The sequence below is a fragment of the Oryx dammah genome, unplaced genomic scaffold, assembly GCF_014754425.2.
Source record: "Oryx dammah isolate SB20612 unplaced genomic scaffold, SCBI_Odam_1.1 HiC_scaffold_26, whole genome shotgun sequence".
Taxonomy (NCBI): domain Eukaryota; kingdom Metazoa; phylum Chordata; class Mammalia; order Artiodactyla; family Bovidae; genus Oryx; species Oryx dammah.
In genome coordinates this window covers 14,164,813-14,176,885 of record NW_024070210.1, presented here as the reverse complement: position 1 = coordinate 14,176,885, position 12,073 = coordinate 14,164,813, and positions in this window count along the sequence as shown.

The following is a 12,073-nucleotide window of genomic DNA, read 5'->3' as shown; positions in this document are numbered from 1 at the left end:
GCTTCTCTGTCCGTAGGCTCCCCCAAGCAAGAATAGTGGAATGTATTGCCATTTCTTTCTCCAGGGGATGTTCCCCACCCAGGGATCGAACCCAGAATTCTCCTCAGTCTCCTGTTTTGGCAGGCAGCTTCTTCACCACTGAGCCACCAGGGAAGCATGAAATAATACATAAAGGATGGAATGATCATGCCCACCATTGCTAAATCACAAAAAGCGTGCCTCAGAAGGTAGTAGGAAACACCCCTAGGCTCTATGCAAACAGCAAAACCACCCCTTCCAGAGGCTTAAGCAGCCTTATCATCACTTTATTGAGTTCATATGCAAAGTTCTGTGCAAGGCGCCAACCAGGCTTACAACTCTTTTATCCTCCAAGATTACTCAGATCTCTTCTGCTGTGAAACCTCTCTTGAACTCCAACCTCCTAGCAAAATTAGTCACTTTCTTCCCTGTGAACTTTACACACAGCTCTGTACATATATGATACATTGCTTTGGGATTCTTTGACAGGGAGGTTACACAATGACTGAACCAAGAGCCCTGTGGTCAGACAGGACTGGAGACCCATCTCCAGCACCTAGTTTTGTGACTTTGGCAAAGCCGCACAACCTCTCTGTGACTCAGTTCCTTCATCTGCAAATTGGGACATATCTCATAGAGTTGTTATGAGAATTAAATAAGAAAAGCATTTAGTTAGAGTTTCATTAGTTTCTAGCACTACCACACAATTTATTTGAAATTAATCTGTTGCTACTGGACTCCTAGTCCTTTTCTTAAGATACTATCCTGAGGCTGACTTCCAGGCATGAGCAAACCAGTCAAGGTTTATGTATATTACACTAGGATATGATGATTAAATCTTCTTTGCAATTTTCTTGCTTTATGGTCCAACTAAAATCCATTACATTAGACTTTGTTTTTTTTTTTTTTATCTAGAAGAAAATAAATTTGTTTAAAGGTGTCAAGATGATCACCTGAAACTATTGAATATAAATATTACTAAATCTAACTCAAAAAATACAACAGGAAATCCACTTCCATTGACTCTGAAGCTACTGTGTTTGCTTTCAATCTGTATTTGCCTATATTTCTGAGAATCAGAAAAATCTGAAAACTGCCTTGGCACAACGCATCATGACTCATTTATATGCTTGTATGCAGCAGTGAGGAACTAGAAGTACTAGTCCTGACACTGTGATGTATTAAACTGCCCCAGCAAAGCAGACCAGCTGAATTGTTCAATTAGTTTTTCACCTTGGATCCGGTTCACCAGTGGTCATGTAGCCAGAGCCTAGGAAAACATTTCCCTGTAGATGGATGTTCAAGGTAATGGGATATTTTTCAAAAAATTTAAACACATTTCCATTAAAATTGTCTTCCAAAAATTTTTAGATATTTTATTAATTTTTACTTTGACAACATATTTTGGAGTATAATATAAAAAAGAGAAAAGAAAAGGATTTAGTACTCAGGCCTGTCATGTAAATAAGTGCTGTTCATTAGAATAAATGAACAATTTGTTAAATGAACGAATGATTGACTGAAGATATTTACACCCAAACTAGACAGAGAGCAGGCTCCTTGAATTCAAGTGTTTGTCTAATTTATCTTTGTGTGCTAAGCACCTACCACAGTGCCTGAAACACAGTAAATGTCCAATAAATGGTTTATCAATGAATAAATAGATGAATGAGTGAAAACCTGGTCCTGCCTCCAAGGAGCCTTATATCACATGGAGACTATGAATTAAGGTTGTTTTGACTACAGATGAGGGGCCCTCCCCGGTGGCTCAGAGGTAAAGAATTTACCTGCAATGCAGAAGACAAGGACAGGGGATGTGGGTTTGATCCCTGGGTCCAATACCTCAGTCAGGAAGATCCTCTGGAGAAGGAAATGGCAACTCACTCCAGTATTTTTGCCTAGGAAATCTCATGGACAGAGGAGCCTGGTGGGGCTACAGTCCATGGGGTGGCAAAAGAATCAACACAACTGAGCAACTAAACAACAAAGCCAATGTTAGAAAACTTAATCAAGAAGGTCTGGACCTAAGAGAAGCAGAAGATATTAAGAAGAGGTGGCAAGAATACACAGAAGAACTGTACAAAAGAGATCTTAATGACTCAGATAACCACGATGGTGTGACCACTTACCCAGAGTCAGACATCCTGGAGTGTGAAGTCAAGTGGGCCTTAGGAAGCATCACTACAAGCAAAGCTAGTGGAGGTGATGGAATTCCCGCTGAGCTATTTCAAATCCTAAAAGATGATGCTGTGAAAATGCTGCACTCAATATGCCAGCAAATTTGGAAAACTCAGCTGTGGCCACAGGACTGGAAACTGTCAGTCTTCACTCCAATCCCAAAGAAAGGCAATGCTAAAGAATGCTCATACTACTGCATAATTGCATTCGTTTCACACATTAGCAAAGTAATGCTCAAAATTCTTCAAGCGAGGCTTCAACAGTATGTGAACTGAGAACTTCCAGATGTTCAAGCTGGATTTAGAAAAGGCAGAGGAACCAGAGATCAAATTGCCAGCATCCGTTGGATCATATAAAAAGCAACAGAGTTCCAGTAAAACATCTACTTCTGCTTCATCAACCAAACTAAAGCCTTTGACTGTGTGGAACACAACAAACTGTGGAAAATTCTTCAAGAGATGGGAACACCAGACCACCTTACCTGCCTCCTGAGAAATCTGTATGCAGGTCAGGAGGCAAGTTAGAACCAGACATGGAACAATGGACTGGTTCCAAACTGGGAAAGGAGTATGTCAAGGCTGTATATTATCACCCTGCTTATTTAATTTATATGCAGAGTAAGTAAAGTCGCTCAGTCATGTTCAACTCTTTGCGACCCCATGGACTGTAGCCTACCAGGCTCCTCTGTCCATGGGATTTTCCAGGCAATAGTACTGGAGTGGATTGCCATTTCCTTCTCCAGGGGATCTTCCCGACCCAGGGATCGAACCCAGGTCTCCCGCATTGTAGACAGACGCTTAACCGTCTGAGCCACCAGGGAAGTCCCTTATATGCAGAGTACATCATGCGAAATGCTGGGCTGGATGAAGCACAAGCTGGAATTAAGATTGCTGGGCAAAATATCAATAACCTCAGATATGCAGATGACACCATCCTTATGGCAGAAAGCAAAGAGGGACCAAAGAGCCTCTTGATGAAGGTGAAAGAGGAGAGTGAAAAACCTGGCTCAAAACTCAACATTCAAAGAACTAAGATCATGGCATCTCTTCCCATCACTTCATGGCAAATAGATGGGGAAACAAATGAAACAGTGGCAGACTTTATTTTCTTGGGCTCCAAAATCACTGCAGATGGTGACTGAAGCCATGAAATTAAAAGACGCTTGCTCCTTGGAAGAAAGGCTATAGCAAACCTTGACAGTCTACTAAAAAACAGAGACATTACCAACAAAGGGCCATATAGTCAAAAGTATTGTTTTTTCCAGTAGTCATGTATGGATGTGAAAGTTGGACCATAAAGAAGGCTGAGTTGGACCATAAAGAAGGACAAAGAACTGATGCTTTTGTTGGAGAAGGTTCTTGAGAGTACCCTGGCCTGCAAGGACATCAAACCAGTCAATCCTAAAGGAAATCAATCCTGAATATTCATTAGAAGGACTGATGCTGAAACTGAGCTCCAATAATTTGGCCACCTGATGTGAAGAGCTGACTCATTAGAAAAGACCCTGATGCTGGGAAAGACTGAAGGCAGGAGAAGGGGACAACAGAGGATGAGATGGTTGGATGGCATCACCTGTTGGGGTCCTTTATATGGGCAGATTTGAACATTTTGATAAACTTCTTGTACTTTGGTTTGAGAAATTTCTGCAGTTTGGTAAGAGATTTTTTGTATAGGCCAGGATTTGGGCCATAAGTGTTTGGAAATAATAGTAATACCAGATCCAGTGTCAAGGAAACCAGAAAATCTTTTACCATTAATTTCATAAAGTTCCAGCTTTAGCATCATTCCTTCCAAAGAAATCCCAGGGCTGATCTCCTTCAGAATGGACTGGTTGGATCTCCTTGCAGTCCAAGGGACTCTCAAGAGTCTTCTCCAACACCACAGTTCAAAAGCATCAGTTCTTCAGTGCTCAGCTTTCTTCACAGTCCAACTCTCACATCCATACATGACCACTGGAAAAACCATAGCCTTGACTAGACGGACCTTTGTTGGCAAAGTAATGTCGCTGCTTTTGAATATGCTATCTAGGTTGGTCATGACTTTTCTTCCAAGGAGTAAGCGTCTTTTAATTTCATGGCTGCAGTCACCATCTAGGGTAGCGAGGGCGAATTCTTGGAGGTTTTTTATTAGCCTTCTTAGGGCAGTCCCTTTTTAAATGGTTTTTATCTCCACATGTAAAGCATCTTTCATTTCCCTGTTTAAAGGTAGTAGCCATTGTTTCAGCTAGCATTTGTATCTTTTGAGTTTCTGATCGTAAATTGTGACAAGCCTTTAAATAATCAATAATAGTCCCAGTTTCACGAATTGTAGTCATAGCTCTCTGACATTTCTGATTTGCATTTTCATAAGCAAGTAGTTTCTCTAGCTGTTTCTTGGTTTCTTCTCTGATTACTGTATGGGAAATGGCAGTTTCTAATCTCCCTAAAAAATTAGTATAACTTTGGTTAGGTTTTAACAAAGGAGAGACTTCTGCAGTTGTGCCTTTTGGCTGAGGAGGAGCATTTGGAGCAGCCAGGGCAGGGCTAGTAAGAAAATTTTGAAATATTTTGTGTTGTTCTAATTGGGCCCTTTTGTAAAGTTTCATCATCTAATTCATATTCATGCAATAAGTGTTTTGTCTGTTGTTAAATATCGTGAGGGCTAGAAATCAGTTGGAATATTTTTTCCTTGCTTGGCGGCTCACTCAACATTTTCTTGGACCCAGTGCCAAATTTCTAAATCAAAACTGCATTTATCAGGGAACCAAGGATTACATTTAACCACTGTTTGAAAGCAAGCCTCTATTCACTGGTGCAAAACCAAAAGTCTCTGAGCTTTAAACAAATGGTGAAGTAAAGTAGAGAAATGATGGGGATTTCCAGCTGTTTGACCCATGTCTTAGTACTTACCGACCTCAATAGGTCCTGACCTCAACAGGTCCCGAGTCCCTCCGACCAAAATGCACGTGTACCAGAGTCCCTGTTCTGGGGCGCCACTTGTTTGGGTCCTTTAATGGATGGGGACCTGGTGGTCCAGAGGCGATGATAAGAAAGTGAAAGAGGCTGATACTCCCTGGTTTACCAAGATGGGTCTCTGTACTCCAAACAATCAGCTGAAGAGAGAGAGAGAGAGAGACACGGGGAGCCAAGCTCTGACGGAGCAAACGTGTTTTAATGATTTCTCTGTGAGTATATAAAGGCTGTGGTACAAGAACTTTCTTTCGACAGTGATGAAGATCAGAAAACCAAATGTACAGCAACTGTTTCCAAGGGAACAAGGGATTAATAATGGTCACAAGATCAGGAGACAATCCATATCTCAAGAAAGGGGATCGAGACTAAGCAGTTTTTGTCATAAAGAGAATGTTTACTAAAGGAGATTCAAGCCTGTGTCACATAATGACCTCAGTTCCTGGGAGCAGCGTGCTGTTCCACTTAAAAAGTAACAAAGGAGTTGTGAGAAACAGCACATAGGAATCCTCCTGTTAAACATTCCCTGATAATCACCGACTCAATGGACATGAGTTTGAGCAAGCTCTGGGAAAGGGTGAAGGACAGGGAAGCCTGGCGTGCTGCAGTCCATGGGATCATAAATAGTCGGACACCACTGAGCGACTGGACAACAACAATCAAGAAGTGTATATTTATTAGATCTCTCCTCAAGATAGGTAAGTGTTGGGACCCAGAAAAAAATCCCAAACCTTAGCAACAGAAAACTATAGACCTTTCCCCTAGAACCTCACTTCTGAGGCTTAACTGTAGTCACTTACAACTTTCACATTCCCTAGGTTATGTTTATAAACTCCTAGGAGACAGAACGCTGATTGGCCCAGCATAAGATATCTAATGCTTGAGCAATCAATGATGGTCAAAGCCCAAGTTCAAGCTGTTGGAGGTGAGGAATCAGTTACAGAGAAGAAGGATTCACTGCAGGGAAAGAACAACCCTATCATTATCCACTACAAGGAATGAGAATGAAAAGGACAAATAACAATTGTTTGGAGGAGGCTTCCAGGAAAGCACATTAAAAAGGGCCATGCAGGACTGTAGCCTAGGAAGAGAAATAAACTAAGAGAAACTAGGCTATATCATTGGAGGAGCAGCTGGCCTGCACTGTCAAAGAGGTGTTTTATTTGCATGCAACACAAGTTAATGCTGCCTGACTTGCACTGTGGAAACAGTGGCTGACTTTATTTTTGGGGGCTCCAAAATCACTGCAGATGGTGACTGCAACCATGAAATTAAAAGATGCTTGCTCCTTGGAAGAAAAGTTATGACCAGCCTAGACAGCCTATTGAAAAGCAGAGACATTACTTTGCCAACAAAGGATCCGTCTAGTCAAGGTTATGGTTTTTCCAGTAGTCATGCATGGATGTAAGAGTTGGACTATGAAGAAAGCTGAGCGCTGAAGAATTTATCCTTTTGAACTGTGGTGTTGGAGAAGACTCTTGAGAGTCCCTTGGACTGTAAGGAGATCCAACCACTCCAACCTAAGGGAAATCGGTCCTGGGTGTTCATTGGAAGGACTGATGTTGAAGCTAAAACTCCAATACTTTGGCCACCTGATGTGAAGAGCTGATTCATTTGAATAGACCCTGATGCTGGGAAAGATTGAAGGCAGGAGGAGAAGGGGACGACAGAAGATGAGATGGTTGGATGGCATCACCAACTCAATGGACATGAGTTTGAATAAACTCTGGCAGTTGGTGATGGACAGGGAGGCCTGGCTTGCTGCAGTCCATGGGGTCTCAAAGAGTTGGACGTGACTAAACTGAATGGAACTGAACTGACTTGCACAGGTGGAAATTCATTGGAAGGTTATCTGCAGCTTAGAGACCTGGCTGAAGACTGGGGGTCCAGGCTTCAAAAAACTCAGGAGCCAGAGGAGAGCCAGAGGGCTAGGCAGCATGGGCCTTAGCAAGGGTTTGTGACCGAAGCTGGTGAGCACACCACCACTGAAATAAATGAGCTCTAATGAGCTCTTCCATCCTTGAGTCACTTACCTGAGTCAGTCATGGGAGAGAGTATCTGACTGGCTGAGTCTGGGTCACATTGGTCCACGGGGGTGGTGGCACCCAACCAACCAAAAAATGTATGTGAGGTCAGAAAGACTCAAACAACTGAGCAACTGAGCACCCATGCTACATGGCATTTGCAGTCAGAACTCGGAAACGAAGCATGAGATTTCGGGGAGCAGGCAGCTGCAGCCTGTCTCTCAGTGGTAGAACTCTGCCTTGTGTTTCCTCTGCTCTAGAAGCACTTCTCTTCCAGTGTCTCCTCTGTCCTACTCAACCGCCACACCTGCACTGCCCCCCTGCACTTCCCAAGGGCACTCGGTCTGCTGATTATTCTGATCATCTGTGGCTCTGCTTCGGACGTGGACTTTTGCTTCTGGCTCCAGGAAGGAGGGGTGGTGCTGCAGATAACAATTATGATGATGGTGGTGGTATATCTCAAGACTCTGCCTTGCGAGTTTTGAAACTGAGTTCAAGTTCGATTAAGCATAGAGGAGGTTTGGCTCACATAACCAAAAAGACAAGAGGTAGAGTTGATCCGACTGGATCTGTTGTGATCAAGAATCTGTCTCCATCTCTGGTTTAGTGTCTCTCTGAGTTGGCTTCATTCCCGGATAGGGGGGCCACCATGTGATGGTAAAGATGGCGCACGGCTGGCTGGCACGCTTGCCTTCCACCGGCTTTAGAATCTCAACTGAGAGAGAATGTCTCTTTTTTGGGGTCTCAGTGAGATTCCTAGCGAAGCTCCCACTGGCCCAGCTCAGGTCACGTTTCTCAGGCGGATGGTGAGTTGATTGGTCAGGCATGAATCTTGTGCCCACCCACTGCTCCAATTCTGAGCCACAGAATCTAAGAATGAGAGACCAATAGTTTTCCAAATGGAAGAGAAGGGTGCTCTTAGCAGAAAAAGGGGTGTTAGGCATGCATAAGCAACAGATGTCCCTTATACTGCTCATGTTAAACATAATGACAAGAAGCAAAAGGCAGGAACGCTTAGGAGACTCTCAACACTTTTAGACAATGTTATAAGACATATGGGTTCTAGATACTCTCTCTTCATCAAATCTAACCTCCAAAATTTATGTTTGATTAAAATGAGTGTCATATTTATCAAATTGTCATCTCAAGGCAGTTAATAAATGTTTGTAGTTGTATAAGAAAAATAGAAATACCAACTCTACAGACAGAATTTACTCTTTAAGAGAGCATTCATTGTGACGAAGGATTCGTAGATGACCATACCAGCTCTGAATGCTATGTATTGTTGATTTTATTTTATTTTTTAAATATTTATTAATGTATTTGGCTACATCCGGTCTTAGTTGGCATGTAGGGTCTAGTTCCCTGACCAGGGATTGAACCCAGGCCTCCTGCATTGGGAGTGCGGAGTCTTAGCCACTGGACCACCATATTGTTGATTTTAAATGACATAAATTGAATTGTACTCTATGTAAATCATACCTCAATTTAAAAAATAGTTAAAAGAAAAATGACACAAATCAGAAGAGTCATTCATCCCTAGGCTATGTGGCATGTATATTCTATGGGGCAATGATGTTTACATATTTAAACAATTTGTTTACGGTGAGGCAGCTATTTCCTTTCCACTTGTATATAGAACTCTTCAAAGATTTTGCTGTCTTCCCCATCACTCTCTTTATGCTCCCTTGACAATGCTACATATTCTTATACAAAATAACTTCCTTTAAAATGGCTTTTGCGGGGGCTTCCTTCCGCCACAGCTAAATAACACCCTTATCTTCACCGAAGATACTGGTGGATTCTTCACCATCGAAGCCAACTGCAGTCAATACATCCTATCTCATGCAGGCTTACATACCACATTTATTGGGAGTCTCAAGGAAGCCAAGGGCAGCTGCTCTCCAAAGTCAGGAAGCAGGAAGAAGAAAGCCGTCGCGTCCTTAGGGAGTTACTCTTCCAGCCTCATCTCTCCTTCTCTCTGAGAATCTATGTCCTTTCTTCTTTACAGACCAGTTTTCACTGATTCGACATTCAGGTGGCAAAGCCCTCCCTGCCTGCGTCTCCAGCATCTAAGAGATCAGCTCAGGTTGCAATTAGCATCTTCAGCTCAATTCCAAAGTCTAGAAGAAAGAACAGGCTTGGCCCAGTTGTTAGTCCCTTACTTTCTGGTCCAGTTAACACCATGGAGGTGAAGATCCCGCTTAAGTGCTTAAACTCTAACATGGCTGCTGAGGGTACACCCAGAAATCTAATTCTCTCTCTGTGTGTGAAATCCTCAGAGAAGGGACAGGCATGGGCTAAAAGCTACCCCAAAGAGTCTATCTTATTGGGTCAGGAAGAGAGAAAGGGAGATTAAAAATCAGGTTAAGTCTGTCAGGGAGTGGGTGGGAAGGGGCCACTCTGCCTGAGAGAGATGAACAGATTCCAAGAGCAGGTGAAAAGCTGAGAGAGGTAACAGGCATCCCAGGGGGTTCTGAAAATTCCTCAGAAGTCAAAATTCGGTCTTGTAAGGACTTTTCTTCAGTCAAGAGTGGGGAAGAGAGGTGAGTGAAGAAATAAGAAGGTCAGAAAGGATTGGCCCTGGAGAAGAACCAGCGTTGTCCCTGAGAAAACCAAGAGGGTGGGGTTGGGCGTCTCTTCTAACCCCCCAGCCCCGCCCATCGCCACAAGAGTGAACGCCCGGACTGGAGGTTTTTCTATGAAAGCCCACAGGGAACTTGTGTTTGCCTGCGTTCCCTAGCAATCGCAGGCCGCAGCATTTCTCTGCAGAGGAGGTCACAGAAGCAGATTGGGGTCAGCCTTGATTCAGTTTCCTTGCGGAGATCGGAACACTGCGGGGAGGTCCGAGGGTCGCCAGGCTCCCACGTGTCCTGAACTGATGAAGGGCAGCGGTGGGGGCTGCGCCAGCGAGTGGAGCGGGGGGCATTTCCGAGAAGGAGGGCGAGGGAGGGGGCGCGCGAGGGAGAAGGGTGTGTGATGCCCAAGCTCTTTGGCCCTCCCCCTGCGCGCTGGGAAAGGACCAGAGGCGGAAGGGATGCGCTGGCCGGGGAGACTGAAGCCTGTGTTTGGCAAAAGCACCGGAAGGAAATCGGGGAGGCAAGATAGCAGGGAGTTTGGAGTGACAGTGGGGACGGTTCCGGGAACCCAGAAGCCAGGGTGACTAACTGCCCCTCCCTGTTTCTCCGCGTTCCTACGTGGTCCGTCCCCACCGCACTTAGCCCCCTTCCCCCGCTCCCCGACTCCTATTTCAGCACTCGGCTCCTCCCTAAGAAGTCAGAACACCAGTGTGCTCTGCACATAGGGGGCGATCCACACATATTTCCTTAATGAGTGTATGGAAGTCTGTGCCTAGAACAAATATATAAACAGGTCATAAACAAACATGCGTGCGTGCTAAGTCGCTTCGGTCGTGTCCGACTGTGCGACGCTACGCTCTGCAGCCTGTCAGGCTCCTCCGTCCATGATGAACAAACATACTGATCGTCTAATAAGGGAGTTCTCAGGGAGGAAAGTGAACTTCTACGCCAAACCCACTTTACTCTTTGAAATCTGCATTTGTTTTGTGCAGGTAAAGAATGAGGAAGTAGGAAAAAGATTCGGAACCACTGGATCATTTAGTAATTTCCCAGATTAATTCCAGGGGAACTTTCTGTTGAAATGAGAGTTTTGTTTTTTTTTTTTTTTACCTGGATGCCTAAACAAACAAACAGAAAGGTTGAAAACAGTAACAGCAAAACCAACAGCTGCTCTCCTGCCCCATCCTCAGTGAAGAACTGGTTTTAATAAACATGCCTCTACTGCTACTCTGGAGTTACTGATAAAGAACTGAAGCCCAGATGGATGTGAACTAAAATTATTGTGGTAATCCTTTCACAATATATGTAAGTCAAATCATTCTGCTGTCCACCTTAAACTTAAAAAGTGTTGAAGGCCAGTTCTATCTCGTAAAACTGAAAAAATAAATTTAGTGCAAAAAAAAAAAAAAACCACTGAGGCTCAGAGAGGCTAAGCGACTTACCCAGTGTCACACAGCAAAGAAGGAAAGAGAGAGGGCCACAACTAAAAAGGCACAGGAATTTGAGTAGAAAATTCCATCCAACTTCCAGGCCATTAGAGAGCTATGGCCTACAGGCCAAATTCTGCCTTCTATCTGTTTTTTGTACAGCTTGAGAGCAGAGAATATTTTTTATATTTTAGGTAGTTAAAAAAAGATAACTTCTTTAATAGTGATCGAAAGAAAAATAATATTTTTTGACAGGTAAAAATTATATGAAATTCAACTGTCAGTGTCTATAAACATAGTTTGATGGGTACACAGCCATGCCCATTCACTTACAGCTGCATTCACACTAAAAAGGTGGAACTGAGTAGTTAGCACATAAACTGTAAGTGGTCTGCAAACAAACCCTGGAATATTTACTATCTGTCTCTTTACACAAAAAGCTTGCTGACTCCAGGTTGGGAATTCTCAGCAGTTCCTTAGGTTTTCAATGACTTTGGAAGTCTCAGATCCTGGGAGGATCTGAGATGTGAGGGAGTGAGAGGTGAAGGGAAAGAGGACTGCAGATGTTGTGGTTCTTTGGTTAAAGGCCCAGAGACTTAGGGCAAGTTCAGGGCCAGCTGTAGGCAGGACAAGAAAAAGACAGGGCCAATGTAAGGTGCTCTGCAGTAATTAGGAAATCAGGACCAACCAGACTTTCTGAGACTCTCCCATAATGTGTTCTGGACCCTGATTATAAATAAGGGATTATAAACAAGTTCCTAGGATGCTACACAAGAGGCTCCCCATGCTATTAGGAGACTGACTACACATCGCAAATTACAAGAAGACTCTGGCAATTATGTCCGGCGATGTCAGCTTCTCACCATACCTGTCCCTCCTCCTGCTATATTAGCTAACAC